At 42.7% G+C, this 3,997-nt stretch overlaps 1 non-coding gene across 1 annotated transcript; it reads right to left on the bottom strand.

Moving 5' to 3' along the window:
* Positions 1-1,552: 1,552 nt before the first annotated feature.
* On the bottom strand, positions 1,553-1,716 carry LOC142437806 (U1 spliceosomal RNA). Its single transcript, XR_012782324.1, has one exon. It is a non-coding gene; the product is annotated as a U1 spliceosomal RNA (small nuclear RNA).
* Positions 1,717-3,997: the final 2,281 nt, after the last annotated feature.

Raw genomic sequence — 3,997 nt, 5'->3', positions numbered from 1 at the left:
TAGGAAGACCTAAAGATTTCTCTTCTTCCATGACTTCTGTACAAGGGGGTACCCCGGAGCTTTCACAGTACGCATTTTTCTCTGCTTGCTTTGAGTTAGTGCACCCACTGGCATTGCCTGGGGAAGTTCTCTCTTGCCACAGTACATTTTTTCCTAAAAGCAGTTTCGCTCGAACCTGTTTTTGTTGTTGTTATGATGGCAGGTTTAAGAGAACTATGTGTGGCTGGGAAATTTAGTGTCCTGCTCATAAAAAATGTCACAGAAACTGTGTGATGTTGAATACAGGTTACAATGACAGATCTATGGGAAAATCTCATGTGTGTGAGTGGTTTTCTCATTTCTAAAAAAGGTGAAATTTTGATTGATGACAAATCTTGTTCTGAACGTCTTTCAACTTCCCAAGCAGATGAAATTGTCGACCTGCAGTGCATGTGGAGTTCGTCCCACCAGGTCAGACTGTTAATCAAGCTTTCTATTTAGAGGTTCTGAAAAGATTGTGTAACAGTGTGTGACAAAAGAGGCCTGACTTGTGGCAGACAGGGGACTGGTTTTGCTACCACGACAATGCAGCTGCTCGTGCAGCCATCTCAGTGTGCCAGTTTTGGCAAAAAACAGCATGCCTCTCTTTCCCCAAGCACCTTACTCACCTGACCTCACTCTATGCTACTTCTTTTTGTTTCTGTGAATGAAGAAGGACGTGGGAGGACAGAGACTTGATGAAGTATAAGAGGTGAAGTAAAAATGAGGGAAGTGCTGTCAGTCATCCAAACAGATAAGTTTGAAAAATGTTTCTAAGAATCAAAGTTGCTGATTTGACAAATGTATTAAGTGTAATGGAAAGTACTTTGAAGGTAATGAGGTTGTGTTATAATAAAAATTTAAATACACAGCTTTGAAAAAAATTCTGGTTTTGGTGGGATACTCCTTGTACAGCCAATGCTCCCCAACCCCTCAACTCCCACTCTCAGGAGCAAGACAAGAATGCCTGATGTTACTCCTGCTATTCAACCTTGCAGTGTAAGTTCTAAGCAAAGCAATTCGACTATAAAAAGAAATAAAATGCTGCCAAACCAGAAAGCGGGATGTGAAACTCTCTATTGCAGCTCACATGACCCAATATATAGAAAACCCCAAAGATTCCAGTAAAAAGTTAGTTGAACTAATGCACTAATTTTTCAGTTTCAGAGTGTCAGGGCAACATAGAATATCATGTGTAATTCTACACACTCTCAATAAGTGGAAGATGAATTTAAATTCCAAGAATGGAATCGTGGATTTGACAAATGTATTAAGTGTAATAATGAAGAGTACTTTGAAGGTGATGAGATTGATTTTAAAAAATTAAAAAACATAACATTGAAAAAAATCCAATTTTTTTACGCCCACATATACCCCTAACTGTGCATATCTCACCCAATTGTGCCATTTTCCCCCTTGTTTTTTCATGTGTACAGAACTTGGCTGCTGCTTCCAAGACATGATGTTTATATATCTGTCTTGTGGTATGAACAGCACTCCCTGCACACCTGTTTTAGATCTTTTTAGTTTTTTTCAGGGGAGAGCGCAAACACAGTCCCCCACTACCACAAATTATGCAGTCGAGTTTCCCACGTTTGGGGAAATGGCAGGGGTCAGCACATCCGGAGTGCAATGGGTGAGCCTCGCCCTGGGAAAACCACCTTTGTGATCATGGTGTCTCCCCTGCCAGGTAAGTATCCTGTTTTAGATCTTGAAGGGTAATGGACGGCCAGGTCATGGAGCACAAGCCTGTCCCAAGGAGTAATTGACCTCAGTAAACAGTTAAATACTTCCCCTATCAAGATCTGGGTCTTGAGGTTGGCTCCCAAGTTTTCAGGACATGCAGGCCAAGGACCAATGCAACTGACATGATGGGGAGAGAGCATATCAAAGATCCTTTGCCTGCCTGCCCACCTGAACCCTAGTCCCTGACTCTGTGTCTCACAATAGGGCCCAGAGTCTCTTTCCTTTAATCCCCTCTGAATGTGGGACAATAAGCGGCTATGTCTCTTTAAACCCTGGGTCTCACGAGGTGGAAATTTGATTTTAATTTCCTCCGGATCCATTTTCACCTAATTTTGCATTCTCCCAGGGTTAGCTGAACCCTGGAAAGAGATACCACCGTCCACCATGGAACCAGGTCCAGACCCAAAATTTCCAGTTGAGAATTTCAAGTAGGTCTCCAGCTGATTTGAATCATCCCCACCTGCCAGGAATGCAGTGAATGAGCTAGGAGTCTTTCAACACTGGGGTGCAAAGAACGGGTGAGTTTTCCTGGCCTGAATTCAGTCATATTTGCCCCTCTCCTTTCCTGTTGGTGGAGAAGAGCTAGTGTCCTTGTTTGTAGTGCTGGTGCTGGGAAGGTTGTGGAGATGACTCTTCAGGTACCATTTTCCCCTTTGCGACACTGAGGTCCAGAGTTCAGGGTCTAAGAGTCCTGGGATTCCACCTATCATCCTTGATTTTGGAGGGAGTTCTTTGTGCTGGGTCCCCCCTCTGAACTGGTAGAGCTTGTTCTTCCAGGGAGGGTCAGAATGCAGATTCTTGAGACTTCTCCACTTTTCTGAGGTTTTGTTTGAAGAAACTTTTACAGAACCTCCAGCTATGCGGCCATGTCCCCCCCCCCCCAGTCTACAGTTGAATTCTTAATTCATACCATATTCAAAAATTAACTCAAAATGATCTAAGACCTAAATGTGATTATCAAAAGCTATTAAAATCCTAGGACACAAACACAGAAACCTTGGATTTATCAAAGGAGTATTAGATGTGCCATTAAGAGCATGAGCAACACAAGAAAAAAGTAGATACATTAAACTTCATAATATTTTAAAACTTTCATGTTTCAAGTGACACCACTATGAAAGAGTAAAGACAACCCACAGACTGGGGGGAAGAGTTGCAAATTTTGTTCCTACTCAGGGACTGGTCTCTAGAATATCTAACAAACCTGTAAAACTCAACAGTAAAAAGATAATCTAATTAAAAAATGGGCGAAGCACCTGAAGAGACATTTCTCCAAAGACAATATACAAATGGTAAGAAAACGCACGAGAAGATGCTCTACATCATTGACCACCAGGCAGAGGCCAGCCAGACCACAGTTGCCATAGGATCCATTCTGACTCCTGGGAATCTCGTGTGTGTCAGATGGGACTCTGCTTTGTAGGGTTTCGATGGCTACGTTTCTGGAAGTAGATCCTTGGGCCTTTCTTCTGAGTGGTCACTGGTGGACTCAAATTTCCAATCTTTTGGTTAGAAGCCAAGCAAACTAACCATTAGCATTGCTCAGGGACTCCTCATACGCACTTAGAATAGTCAGAATAAAAAATTAGATAGCAAAATGTAGGCAAAGATGCGAGGAAACTGGAACCCTCATACCCTGTATTCTTTGAGGAAGCAGACTGGCACGTTTGCAGTTCAATTCAGCATATCGGCAGCATTTCAAATCCCAGCTCCATAACCAAGAGCAATGAGAACATAGACATACAAAGGATCATGTACATAAAAGTTCATAGAAGCTTTACTTAAGAGAGCCCACATTGAGAGAGAACCCCGGTGGCCACCAACACATAAAATGATAAACAAATGCCATGTATTTGTTGTTGTTAGCTGCAGTCAAATTGATCCTGACTCCTGGCAACTCCATATGAGCTCAGGCACCCATTCTCCAGAGTTTCCTGGGCTGTAAGCTTTCTGGAAGCACATCCCCAGGCCTCTCTTCCAAGATGCGTTAGGTAGGTTTGAATGGCCAACCGTTTGGTTAGCAGCCAGTTGCAAACTATGATGGTACTGAAGTCAGCCGTAAAGAGACATGAAACTCTGATGGCTGCTGTCACATGGAGGAGCCTTGAAACATGATGACATGTGGCAGAGTCTAGTCCCCAAAGACCACAATTCCATTGATATGAAAGCTCTAAGTAGACAAATACAAGGGGCTCCTAACTGTTCTTGGAATAATGGGATGAAAAAAGATGAT

Source organism: Tenrec ecaudatus, chromosome 1 (assembly GCF_050624435.1).
Source record: "Tenrec ecaudatus isolate mTenEca1 chromosome 1, mTenEca1.hap1, whole genome shotgun sequence".
In the NCBI taxonomy this organism is placed as follows: Eukaryota; Metazoa; Chordata; class Mammalia; order Afrosoricida; family Tenrecidae; genus Tenrec; species Tenrec ecaudatus.
The sequence above is the reverse complement of the archived record's forward strand: the minus strand, read 5'-3'. Positions and strand labels throughout refer to the sequence as shown.